The 13407-nt window shown below is 49.8% G+C and overlaps 1 protein-coding gene across 1 annotated transcript in view; it reads right to left on the bottom strand.

The window, feature by feature from the left end:
• Nucleotides 1–8181, bottom strand: part of SLCO4A1 (solute carrier organic anion transporter family member 4A1) — a 62225-nt gene extending 54044 nt beyond the window's left edge. The window contains exon 1 of the mRNA XM_077929360.1: nucleotides 8078–8181. The gene's annotated coding sequence lies outside the window, so the exon portion shown is untranslated. The remainder of the gene's footprint in view (nucleotides 1–8077) is intronic.
• Nucleotides 8182–13407: the final 5226 nt, after the last annotated feature.

Here is a 13407-nt window from a genome sequence, read left to right as displayed (position 1 = left end):
GGTAGTTGAGAGAGATTTTCGACAGGGCAAGCAACATTTTCCAGGAGTGTTCGCATTCCAACCCTTACAAAGTAAGGTGGACACTAGTCAGGAGGTATAAACCTCTCTCTCTCTCTCTCTCTCTCTCTCTCTCTCTCTCTCTCTCTCTCTGTGTGTGTGTGTGTGTGTGTGTGTGTGTGTGTGTGTGTTTGGAATGGGTGGAGAAGATATGGCTTGCACCATTCACAATGACATTGTAGTTAAGGTCAAGCTGATGACAGATGCACATTGCCAGCTCCCATTGTGCATGACTAGCCGAGATCACGAGAACGGACAGCGATTCCTCTGAAGCCTTAGGCATGTTTCCACTGGAGGCTTGCTCCGACGATGACCCTTTTTAAGCCGCTCAACTTGCTACTATAATCAGGGGCAGAGGAAGGAAGGTGTGGTTGGTGCAGGCCGCCCCAGGTGTCACCACTGGGGGGTGACAAAATGCCAGGTGGCACTCACTGAGGGGCCTGCAGCGCACCCAAGCCACGTGTCTCTCCTGGGAGACATGTGGTAGCTTCGGCACGCGCAGGCTCCGTGCTGCCCAAACCCCCCAGCTGTAGGGCGGCTGAGTGGGAGGAGGCAGGCAGACTCTGGAGGCCCCACGGCGTGCCATACCCCTATGGGCAGCTCGCTCTGCCCTCACGCCTCCCCAGGAGCCCAAGCAGCTTCTTCTGCTACTGACTACAGTTAGAATTGGGGAGGGGGAAGACCTGTGCAAAGAGGAGGTTTTTCAACACTTTGGGTGTGTTGGAATCCTGAGCCACGCCTTTTCTACCCGGGCTGTCGGTGGATAAGGAGCAACAGGGGCAATTGCCAGGCCTTGTAACGCTGTTACCGCTGCCAAAACTATTTCCAAACTTCATGCAGCAATTTACTGAGAGAATATGGAGGCTGCTGACATTAGAACCCGCTGGATTTGCCCAAGATTACAGGCATAGCTAGAATTGTAGCTGGTAGAAGAACAGAGTCGGCTCTTGGCAGTTCAGGACTTATGGCACATGATGTAGTAACCTTTTACGGGGCAGGAGACCTCCTGGGAACCTGCACGAATCATAGGATCATAGAATTGCAGAGTTTGAAGGGCCATCTAATCCAACCCCCTGAAATGCCGTCTTGACTTCCATAATGGGGAAAAGGCGAAATATTAGTTAATTAATCAATTAATTAAAAATTCAAATATAGAACTAAATAGATTGGGAACCTGAAGGTTTCTTTTAATGGTAAAGGTTGCTATAACCTTGCTGTTACCAGATATAAGTGCTTTGTGTTTTATTAATAGTTTCATGTAAGTAGAAAGAGGTTTTCAACCTTTTTGAGTCCTTGGCTCCCTTAATCTTTCTGCTGCACCCCTGTGGGGCTCAGGAACCCAGTTATGTCACCCCTTGCCTGCTGAGCTAGCAGCCCCTCACCCCTTTTCAAAACACCCTCCCTTGTGGAGTGTTCCCTCAGCCTCCTCTCCTTTCCCCTCTCCTTGGGGGTCCTCCGGGCAGCTGCTACTGCCACCCCGGGTCTCTAAGCTGCTCCCCACCCCCACCCCAAGGAGAGTTGCCTCCCAGAGGCACCCTTCACCTGCAGAGCTTATAGCCAGGGCTGCTGCAACAAACAGCTGTGCAAGCCTTTGGGAGGCAGAGACGTGAGAGGGAATCAGAGGAGGGAGGGAAGGAAAGAAGGCCAGAGGCCAGTGTTGCCCTCGGCACCCCAGGCTGCCACGGCACACTGGCTGAAAACCACTCCTCCAGAGTATGGTTTCTGGGAATCTCTCATTTTGCTGCAGAAGAAGACCTTAAGGTCCATTATTAACCATAGTTTAGAGGTCCCGGGCCCTAAGGAAGTCAGATATCCTCCACCAGAGCCAGGGCCTTTTCAGTGATGGCTCCAACCTGGTGGAATGCTCTGTCCCACAAGACTAGGGCCCTTCAGGATTTAACATCCTTCCGTCGGGCCTGTAAGACAGAGCTATTCCATCTGGCTTTTAATTTGAATTCAGCCTGATCTTTTATTTCCCTTCTCTTCCTTCCCCCTCCCCTTTTTATGAAGATTACCCGCTCTGAGACCCCACAGCTATTTCTCCCCTGGTCTCCTCGCTGGCCCAAGTAGGACTAATTCAGCCAGCTAGCCCTGGTGATTATCCAATATTTATTAGATGGATTTCCCCTAAATTGATTTTTGAACTTTGAATTTTATTGTTATTCATGTTTTTATACTGTATTTTATGCTGCTTTTATAACTAAGTGTTTCAAATTTGTTGTTAGCTGCCCTGAGCCCGGTTTTTGAACCAGGAAGGGTGGGGTATAAAAAAAAACTTATTATTATTACTAGCAGATTACAAAGAGTGTTTTGGTTTTTTTACTGCATCCATTAGCCTCATGACCATTGCCTCTCATGCACCATGATTATGTGAGTAATCCCAAGCTCCTGGAAAGGGCAGCTACATGGCCATTGCATGGTGTGGATCTCCTCTTCTGCAAGCACAGAGGGAGGTCCACAGGCACAGGCTCTGCCACTGCTGCCAGTGTTCCATGGATTGGATCTGTTGTGGGGAAAGGCCTTGGATCCACTAGATCAGGGCTCAGCAACCTTTTTCAGCCGTGGGCCAGTCCACTGTCCCTCAAACCATGTGGTGGGCTGGACTATATTTGAAGGGGGGAAATGAACGAATTCCTATGCCCCACAAATAACCCAGAGATGCATTTTAAATAAACGGGCACATTCTACGCATGTAAAAACACCAGGCAGGCCCCACAAATAACCCAGAGATGGATTTTATATAAAAGCACACATTCTACTCATGTAAAAACACGCTGAATCCCAGACCATCCCTGGGCCGGATTGAGAAGGCGATTGGGCACATCCGGCCCCCGGGGCCTTAGGTTGTCTATCCCTGCACTAGATTCAAAGCTCCACTCACTTCCCCTGATGTGTCCTCAGAAAGAAAAGAAGGTATGCCAGCCTCAGAGCTGGCATTTCCCTCCCTCTCATTAGTATAAAAAAATAAAAAGACTGAAAAATAAAAAGATTGAAAACCCACTCACCACCCAGTCTTCTCCCTGCCTAGTGCAGGCTAGTGAAGAGGTGGAATAGCTCAGTCAGTAAAGCATGAGACTCTTAATCTCAGGGGTCTAGCCTCAAGCTGGGCAAAAAGGGGACCCCTGACCATTAGGTCCAGTCGTGGCCGACTCTGGGGTTGTGGCGCTCATCTCGCTTTATTGGCCAAGGGAGCCGGCGTACAGCTTCTGGGTCATGTGGCCAGCATGACTAAGCCGCTTCTGGCGAACCAGAGCAGTGCACGGAAATGCTGTTTACCTTCCCGCTGGAGTGGTATCTATTTATCTACTTGCACTTTGACCTGCTTTTGAACTGCTAGGTTGGCAGGAGCAGGGATTGAGCAACGGGAGCTCACCCCATCGTGGGGATTCGAACCGCCAACCTTCTGATCAGCAAGTCCTAAGCTCTGTGGTTTAACTCACAGCGCCACCCGCGTCCCCAGGCTGGGCAAAAGATTCCTGCAAAGCAGGGGGCTGGACTAGATGACCCTCATGGTCCCTTCCAACTCTAAAATTATATATGATTCTCCTTCCACACCCACTAGGAATGCTTTGCCCATCTCTTCATGCTCCACTCGCTATTGCCTGAGCTGAATTTCCCCACATGTGATTCAGTTTCCCCCCAACCAAGTGACCTCACTCAAGGTTCTGCGCTTTCAATCTGAATGAAATAGACACCTTTCGTGAGTCACCTCCAGCTCCCACCTACCCACAGACAATTAGCCATGAGTATTAGTGATGCACAAGAGCATGAGAAACCTCAAGTGCCTCTGCGATTAGGTTGTTTGTTCAACTTATCTCACGAAAGCCTCCCCCTCGAGCGAGGTCGGGAATAACCCAACCCTGTGCTACTGCTAGGTGCACTTAACCACATTGATTTAAGTGGGCTTGTGCGCGGCTGAATTTGCAGAAGAGCCTTCCATTAGTTGTCGCTCAGCTGCAAGCGAAGTTTCAAAGCTAGCCTCAGCTAGGGCCGCCAGCTATTTTGTCTGGCAAGGCTCCTGAGCCTTTCACAGCTGAAGCGCAGGGGGAAATAGGGCATATGAAACTTTTGTGATGTGGGAAGTCTTCACATGCTGCAGAATTATTATTATTATTATTATTTGCATAGAATAGAATCATAGAATCATAGAGTTGGAAGAGACCACAAGGGCCATCGAGTCCAACCCCCTGCCAAGCAGGAAACACCATCAGAGCACTCCTGACATATGGCTGTCAAGCCTCTGCTTAAAGACCTCCAAAGAAGGAGACTCCACCACACTCCTTGGCAGCAAATTCCACTGTCGAAAGTGGAATTCCACTGCATTTAAAGACTGCATTTAAAGACACAGGAGCCTTGCCAGGAAAAAAAGTTGGCAGCCCCTTTTGCATTTCGCATTTCAGAGCGAGGCAGCCATGAAATATGCAACCTTCCAGCTTCAGTTTGCAAAGCTGGCCTCCAAGAAGGCATGAAGTCGGAGTTTATTTCTTCATAGTTCAGTCTATGTTCATTGCATCCCTGCACATCCAAACACTTCCCCAGCTGCACAAGAGCCAGTTCCCAAAGAATCAGGATCCTTCTAGTTTTAGAGGCCCCAGCTGACAATGACGACGACGATTTTGACTTGTTACCTGCCCTTCATTGTAAGAGTGGGTGACAACAATTTCAAATACAACTCTAAAACCATTTCAAACATTAGGTAAAGGTAAAGGGACCCCTGACCATTAGGTCCAGTCGTGACCGACTCTGGGGTTGCGGCGCTCATCTCGCTTTATTGGCCGAGGGAGCCGGCGTACAGCATGACTAAGCCACTTCTGGCGAACCAGAGCAGCGCACGGAAACGCCGTTTACTTTCCCGCTGGAGAGGTACCTATTTATCTACTTGCACTTTGATGTGCTTTCAAACTACAAGGCTGGCAGGAGCAGGGACCGAGTGACAGGAGCTCACCCCGTTGCGGGGATTCAAACCGTGACCTTCTGATTGGCAAGTCCTAGGCTCTGTGGTTTAACCCACAGCGCCACCAGCGTAAGTGGGTCAAACTGTCAAACATTACAGTTCCCCAAACAGGGTGTTGCCTGTGGTCAAGATGATGTGGCATGTTCTCAGGTCTTTTTTCTCCCTTGTGAATCATGTGAAGACACCCACTAGGACCAAAAAGGGTGCATAGCTCTATCTATCGGAACACACAAGGGTGAGCAATGGGGCCAAGAACTAATCAATCAGCTGCGGGCTGCATTTAGCTCCAAGGCTGCCAGTTGCCTATCAGTGGGCTCAGGCAACCACTTCTGGCCGGGCCCACACCCACGCACATGCGGGGTGTGTGCGCGCGCGCACCAGCCCGTTGCCCTCAAATGCTCCACAAGGGTCGTGTGAACGCGCCCTCCGGCTGCCAGTTGCAGTTCCCACAACTTCTCCAGCGCAGCCACCCTGGGGCTCTCCACGTCCCACAAACGGGGCGGGCGGGGGGGGGGGGGGCTTCATTTCATTGCAATATGCAGCACCACGTCGCTCCACAAGGCCGATGGGTGGCCGAGGAGAGTCGGCTACACGGCTTCTCCGAACCAGCGGAGGGCGGGGGAAGCAGCAGCCCGCGGCTTCCTGTGCGTGTCGGCGAGCAGCCGCAGAAGCGGAGCGCACAGGTGGATGACCGAACATAACCCCGGGGCGGGCGGCAGACGCTAGAGACCCGCGAGCGCGCCTCCCCCGCGCCCCTCCCTCCTCCGAGTCGCCGCAATTCAATTAAGCCCCTAACCGGCCCCCGCCCTCGAGAACCCCTCCCTCCAGCCACATCCCTCTCTCTTTCTCTCCCGCATCGCGAAGCGTTTCCCACCGGCAGCTCCCAAAGGCAGGCAGGCAAGGCAGGGACCCCACCACCAACACCACCCCGTGGGGGGTTGGGGGTGCTGCTGCTGCTGCTGCGTGTCGCTTCCCACGCTCCCACGTGGGCTGGCAGCCCCAGTGAATCCGGATTGTCTGAGCGCGGGGGAGACCCAACCTCTCCGGCCCTACCGGAGCGCAGCCTTATCCCAGGGGCAGAGAGAGAGCCTGCCTTGCAAGCAGGTGCAATATACAGTGGTACCTCAGGTTAAGTACTTAATTCGTTCCGGAGGTCCGCACTTAACCTGAAACTGTTCTTAACCTGAAGCACCACTTTAGCTAATGGGGCCTCCTGCTGCTGCCGCGCCGCTGGAGCACAATTTCTGTTCCCATCCTGAAGCAAAGCTCTTAACCTGAAGCAATATTTCTGGGTTAGCGGAGTCTGTAACCTGAAGCGTATGTAACCCGAAGCGTATGTAACCCGAGGTACCACTGTACTCCTAGGGGCCAAGGGGTCTCCCCCTCTAAAATATTTGAGGGGGCCGGACCCGTCCAAAGTTCATGGGCACTGCCATTCATGCACCGCGTCATATGGTCGATTATGCGGGGCGCGGCTTACTTGCCCCACCCCAATATTTTATCCAAGTTGGTACCCCTGATTTGGTGAGACGCCTACCTGAGATGCTGGAGAACCTCTGCCAGTCCGTGTAGACAATACTCAGCTAAGATGGGCCAACGGTCTAACGCGGTATAAGGCAGCTTCCAATGTTTCGTGGAGGGCGCCCCTTTTGACGCACGTCTAGACTGCTGCCTAATCTCCACTGAGGGCCAACCCTTCTCAGTGTCCTTGCCAGTTTCGAAAGAAACTGAGGACGATCGCGATTGCTCTGACCCTCCCAATCAAAGCCCATTCAGAACACTCTCTAGTTCTGATTTTTTTAAAAAAACAATAACACAAGAACAAAACTTAATTGTTTTTGCAGCCCCGTCTTTCCATACATAGTCCCTCACTCTGGGATAGCTCAATCGATAAAGCATGAGACTCTTAATCTCAAGGTTGTGGGTTCGAGCCCGAAAGATTCCTGCATTGCAGGGGTTGGACTAGATGACCCCCGGGGTTCCTTCCAACTCTACAATTCTAAAATTTTATACCTGGTAGCCCATCTCGCCCCCTTCCCTCTTCCACAGTCAGGGAGGACTCCCCCCCTCTCTCGCTCGCGCGCATTGGAAGGTGTAAAGAGCAGCAATACAAGGCAGCGTTTCTGAACATGTGCAGAGCGCATCTCCCTGAGGCGCCAGAACCAGCCCTCATACCTCGAGAAATACAAAAGGGAGTCAAAAGGTAGATTTTTTTTTTAAGGCACTGAAGAATGCAAGCGTCGCAGCTCCATTCAAGCAAACCGGGTTCCAAAATAACTCAGCCACCTGATCCGCCTCGCCCTCGCCAGAAATGTTCCGCCGCACAAAGAAAGACCGAGGAGATCGCTGGGTTTGCGAGGAAACCCCCGTCGCTTCCCCGGTTCATTCCCCTATTCACCAGACATCTCACCCCCCTCGCCAGCCCACAGCTGCTCCTCGGCTGATGCTGAATCATAAATCCAGGGCTTCTTGGTTGGGCTGGGCAGATGTGCGGCGGACGCGCGCGCCAGATCCCCACCCCACGGATCTATATGTCCTCTCCCCACCCCAGACACAACCCAAATTCCCCCATCAGTAGACAGTAGCGGATGCCCACAATACGACGTGACAAAGGAAAAGCTGGCGAGGTCCTCAGTCATCCTCTCCCCAGTCCATATACACATTCATTCATGGTCTCTTTTTTTCCCTGGGTGGGGGGGATTCCACTTCTCACGTGTGGATTTGGTCCCGATCATCGGAAACATGCACGCTTTTCTCTCCCTCTCTCTCATCCACCCTTTGCCTGCCTTCCCTCTGACTCCTACAACAACGGCTCCTCATCCGACCGTATTTGCCCCTCTCGGACTGGACATTTGTTAAACGCAGAGTCCACAGGGTGCGCGTGTGTTTATAGGGATCAGGATCACACCTCTGGTCCTTCTTGGAGTCTAGCAGGAAAACAGGCTGGGCAACATGCATTTTTTTTTCTAAGCCCACTACTAAGAATATTACATATACAGCATCGGAAATTGCCGCGCGCATTTCTCAATACCACCCATTGCGTTCCCCATCCCGCATCCCGTCTACCTGGTCGGGTTTGGTGTGTGTGTGTTTTTGGCGGGGTGGGAACCCCGGAGATGCTGCTCCTCTCTCTTCCTTAATCAGTTCTTCATCTCTCTCTTCCTCCCCTCCCTTCCATTCAATCCCTCTTTAATCCCACCCACCTGGCATGACTGATGCTTCACCAAGCCAACCCAGGCGCCTCTGAGGTGGTGGCCTTATCTTAGCCCAGCCAATGGCGAAGAAGCCGGCACGTACCTTTGAACCGAAAGTGACAGCTCCTAGAGTACGTGTGTGGCTGCAGATAATAATAAGCGTGCCGGGGGAGGAAGGGCTTACAGAGGCGAGGCGAGGAGGGAAGGAATCAGCAGAGCCAAGACGAGGTGAAGGCGGGCGGGAAACAAGCCACGCGCGGAGAGCAGATTCATGTCCAACATGAACTTGTGGAACTCCCTGCAACAAGATTAAGGTGGGAGCGGAGCAATGCATGGGCAGTAGATTCCGAGCAGGCACAAAATTAACTGGTGAAACTTCCTGCAATAAAGTTTAAGCCATCCAAGGACAGTAGATTCAGGGCAGGAACACCCTGCAGCAAGATTTGGTGCTGGTGTTGTTGTTTAATCGTTTAGTCGTTTAGTCGTGTCCGACTCTTTGTGACCCCGTGGACCAGAGCACGCCAGGCACTCCTGTCTTCCACTGCTTCCGCAGTTTGGTCAAACTCATGCTGGTAGCTTCGAGAACACTATCCAACCATCTCGTCCTCTGTCATCCCCTTCTCCTTGTGCCCTCCATCTTTCTCAACATCAGGGTCTTTTCCAGGGAGTCTTCTCTTCTCATGAGGTGGCCAAAGCATTGGAGCCTCAGCTTCACGATCTGTCCTTCCAGTGAGAACTCAGGGCTGATTTCCTTCAGAATGGATAGGTCTGATCTTCTTGCAGTCCATGGGACTCTCAAGAGTCCTCCAGCACCACAATTCAAAAGCATCAATTCTTCGGCAATCAGCCTTCTTTATGGTCCAGCTCTCACTTCCATATATCACTACTGGGAAAACCATAGCTTTAACCATACGGACCTTTGTTGGCAAAGTGATGTCTCTGCTTTTTAAGATGCTGTCTAGGTTTGTCATTGCTTTTCTCCCAAGAAGTAGGCGTCCTTTAATTTCGTGACTGCTGTCACCAGTGCTGGTATCCTGCATTCATTACACTGAGTTTGCTGGGCCCATTGTTAGGTACCTAGCATTTGATACCCAGCCCAGATGTGCATGATGAGTTTGTTTGGTTCCTTACAGCCAGTGTGGGGTTGACCCACATCTCTAACCAGGCTATTGCTAGAGATGACTTCGAAAGGAGCCAGAATAAATGCAGGGACAGCTAAGAAGTGGCTGTAGAAAAATAGAATTGTAGAGTTAGAAGGGACCTCAAGGGTCATCTAGTCCAACCCCTCTATTTTCCAGGGCAACTGGACAACAGTGTCGGGCAGGGAGCTTTTGCTTTCTAGCTCTGCTTATGGGTTTCCTGGATCTATCTGACTGTCTGTCGTTGGAAACAGGAATCTTGGCTAGGTGGGGCTGATCCAGCTCAGCGAATGTTCTTAATGTGGGAATGTTCTGGGGTGCAGGAGAGGATATATTTACTAATTATATCCTTATCCAACTTGTGCTAACAAGTTCCCAAAATATCAGCAGAGTTTATAGACATTCCCCTTTAAGTTTGCAACGGTAACGTGTGCACAGGTTCGCTAGAACCTCTATAATAATTACTCTGGTAATTTCCCCTTTTGTTCCCTCTTAAAATACAAGACACGACACAGTCTTCATAAAAGTATAAAAGAGTTTACTCACGTTCTGTTCACAATATGATCCCAGAAGGTAGACAGGCTTTAAAAGGTTACATACATTCAGAATCTATCTTGTAGCAAAATAGTCCTTATCTCCTCTCTTGGCTGGGAGCCAAGAGAGCATCCTTAGATGTTTCCTCATCGAAGGAAGATGGCAGAGAGAGAGAGAGTGGCTGCCTGCCCTGTGCTTTTGTCATTACCTGCACAGGTGAGGCCACACCCACCTCTGGGCACATGCGGAGGAAGTCCGTCCCCAGGAAGTTTACCTGCTTGCTGGACTGACATCCCTCCCCATGTTCTAACATGTACACTCTAGGAATGTTGTCATTGACTGCTCCTGTGTTTACATCCCACACTTAACATATAATTCATACCATAGAATGTGACACTGGATGCAAAAATGCCATCTTATTTTTTAAAAAGAGAGTAGGGAAGAGGAGAGCAGCATCAATCTGGAGCTAAAATAAGAGGTCTGCACTGAAACATGGTAGAAAGCAGGGATGACCTTCCATCTGGTATTAGACTCCAATTCCCATCACCCTCAGATAGCATGCCCAATGGTGAGGGATGGATTCTCTGGGGCTTTGGGTAGTGGTCTCTCTCCAGTCCTATGTGAAGAAACTGAGGATTGAACCCAGGACATCTTGCTCCACCCCACAGAGCCACAGCCCTTCCTCTTTTCATGTTTGCTTGCGGGAATAATTCAGCAAATGGACGAGCATTTGCCATGACAACTAAATGAAACTTCCATGTTCAGGACCCGTTCACCTTTGTATGAATGGGGGGGGGGATGGGGACAAGGAGATAGAAGCTGTCACCTTTCTGCTTTGCTTACCAGAAGCATCTGCACAGCTGCTGTTTCAGGGAACCTGAGTCTGAGCAAACTAAGCATTTTTTTAAAAAAAATAAAAAGTAAATAGATGAAGCTCTACCTAGCAGTGATCTCACATGTTAGAATGTTCAGACCTGTGCTGGCTGTTTGGCCATAATAATAAACATTCATTCATTCATTCATTCATTCATTCATTCATTCATTCATTCAGTGTTCAGGCACTTCACACACTTTATAGTATCTCAGTTTATGGCGGTAGCCCTTAAAATTGCAAGGCATTATATTACTGTTGCAAAAGAGGCAGAGGGAATAGTGCATTGTTCAGTGACACCTGGTGAGTTTAGTGACACCTGGTGACGCAAGTGGGATGTGTCACTTGGGGGCTTTGCAGTTCATAGCCGAGGTCCTCTTAGGACAAAACTGGAGATGAGGTGGAAAATCTGTGAGAGCATCTGTAACTCCACCCCTGCCTCAATACACACAGCTGCTTGAGTCCTGTGTGTGTGTGTGTGTGTGTGTGTGTGTGTGTGTGTGTGTGCAAAACAGAGTGCAATTTGCAGCAGGGAAAGCATAAGGCAGGAAACACTCAGAGCTCAATTAGACTGATGTTAGTTAGATATGCCTTTGCATTTAATGCACAAGGTTTGGCTCTTTTTTAAAAAAGCAATTTGCTTTTGCTTGAGGTGGGGGTGAAATTTAATGGGATCATGGAGCAGCATGGAGTTTAACCCTTTTGTTCCTTGCTGTGGTGCTGAGCTGGAAAACTGTAATCTGGAGCAAAATATTTGCACGTGGAGGAAATAGGATTGTGGGAGCCCTTTCTCTGCAAACACCAACTGCAGGAGAGGGATATTTCACAGGATCAAAGCAAGGAAGGAAAGGGTTAAATTCCCCCCCCCCCTCCATGCCTGCAAGCACCCCACCCCACTTCATTTATAATTTTAATTTTTAAAAACCCTGCATGCTAGATGCAAAGGCTAGCTTAAAGCTCATGTCTAGCCTGGCAGCTGAACACCCGTCTCCTGGAGCCCCACCTCTGAAACAGCCCCTTTGTGATTTATCTAATTAGTTAAAACACACACACAGGGCAGCCTAATAGCTGATCGTCTACTTCAAATCTGCTGTGGCCCTGAGAAGCTCTGATATACTCACTGTTGTGCACAGCTAGAGCTGGACAGCGTTGATTGGTGCCCATTGGGACTGGTAGGGCAAAAGACAGGGAGTCTGTGTAGTCCTAGAGGGAGCCGGAGCCAAGGATAGGCAGAGCCAATTAGTTCCATTTCTGTCCCCATCTGCCTCCCTGCTGAATTCTACAAGGGGAAACTATGAAGGGGGAGGAAGCTCACAGCCAGGGTCATCCTCTGTGCTGGTTGCAAGGAAGAAGGCAGGCAGGTGAGGGCTGGGCAAAGGTGGAGTGGGACAGAGTCTCGCCGCAATCTACCAGCCTCCACAGGAGATAGTGGGACTTACTGGGAACTCTAGTCTTTGGGATGTGCTTGGGGGCAGAACATTCTCAAACCTTCTGGAACTCACTGGAACTGTCTCGATGGACAGACCTGCAGCTGTTGTTTTAGTCATGTGCGACTCAAGGTCAAAAAAACCCGCTCTGTGTAGGAGATAAATATCCTGCTCTGAGCTGCTCTGTATTCTCACTCCCTTTCTTTTGTACAGCCTATTTGTGTTTCTGCTTATGGCACTGGATGAGGTCTTTTCAGCTAACTTTCAGGCTTTGCTGGGGACCGTGCAAGATTCCTGGACTTTGCAACCATTTTACGCTTTTCAAACCTCTGCAAACTTTTACTGATGAATTCTGTCGCCTGCGTGTGTTTCTTCAGACTCAGCAACAGTTTGATAAGAGTATATATTTAAAGTAGATGAATAAATAAGCTAATTAATTTGGATATGCAGAAGATATTAAAAAATAATTTAAGGAACCACAGAAAGAGGGGGAAGGAAGTCAAGTTTTGAAATGTTAAAATGGTTGTAAAATTAATGAAATGTATAAATCTGAAAATCATAAATAAAATTTTGAAAAAGACAGTTGGATGGTGCTGATTTGAATAGGGGCAAGGTAAATAGTTGCCTATGGGACACAGGTGGCGCTGTGGGTAAAACCTCAGTGCCTAGGACTTGTTGATCGCATGGTCGGCAGTTCGAATCCCCGCGGCGGGGTGAGCTCCCGTCTTTCGGTCCCAGCTCCTGCCCACCTAGCAGTTCGAAAGCACCCCTAAGTGCAAGTAGATAAATAGGGACCGCTTACTAGCGGGAAGGTAAACGGCGTTTCCGTGTGCTGCACTGGCTCGCCAGAGCAGCTTCGTCACGCTGGCCACGTGACCTGGAAGTGTCTCCGGACAGCGCTGGCCCCCGGCCTCTTAAGTGAGATGGGCGCACAACCCTAGAGTCGGACACGACTGGCCTGTACGGGCAGGGGTACCTTTACCTTTACCTTAAATAGTTGCCTTCTCCCCTAGTTGCTTAAACTGCAGGTTTTCATTTCTCCCTGAACCCCCCCCCCCATATATATATATATATATATATATATATATATATATATATATATCTGGGTATAGAAACTGTATTTTCTATGATTTGCTAGCATAACACCCATCTTTCGGCCCCTCACTTTCTTATCATTTGGTGTGTTGCAGTGAGAATAAGCTGACCTTCAGAAGAGTACAAATGAACTTCA

Source organism: Podarcis muralis, chromosome 5 (assembly GCF_964188315.1).
Source record: "Podarcis muralis chromosome 5, rPodMur119.hap1.1, whole genome shotgun sequence".
NCBI classification, from domain to species: Eukaryota; Metazoa; Chordata; class Lepidosauria; order Squamata; family Lacertidae; genus Podarcis; species Podarcis muralis.
Note: the sequence above shows the minus strand (reverse complement) of the source record. Positions and strands in the feature narration are given on the sequence as shown.